The following is a 411-nucleotide window of genomic DNA, read 5'->3' as shown; positions in this document are numbered from 1 at the left end:
CTCTTCATCCTCATCCTCTTCCTCATCCTCCTCCTCCTCCTCTAATTCCTCATCCTATCCTCATCCCCATCCTCATTCCACCCTCCTCTTCATCCTCATCCTCTTCCTCATCCTCATCCTCCTCCTCTAATTCCTCTTCCTATCCTCATCCTCATCCTGTCCTCGTCTTCATCCTATACTCATCCTCCTCCTCATCCTCTTCCTCATCCTATCCTCATCCTCATCCTCATCCTCATCCTCAGCCTCAGCCTCATCTTCGTCCTCACCCTCACCCTATCCTCATCCTCATCCTCATCCTATCCTTCTCTTCATCCTCATCCTATCCTCATCCTCCTCCTCCAATTCTTCATCCTATCCTCATCCTCATCCTCATCCTATCCTCATCCTATACTCATCCTCCTCCTCCTCCTC

This window comes from Lupinus angustifolius, unplaced genomic scaffold (assembly GCF_001865875.1).
Source record: "Lupinus angustifolius cultivar Tanjil unplaced genomic scaffold, LupAngTanjil_v1.0 Scaffold_400, whole genome shotgun sequence".
Classification (NCBI taxonomy): domain Eukaryota; kingdom Viridiplantae; phylum Streptophyta; class Magnoliopsida; order Fabales; family Fabaceae; genus Lupinus; species Lupinus angustifolius.
The sequence above is the reverse complement of the archived record's forward strand: the minus strand, read 5'-3'. Positions refer to the sequence as shown.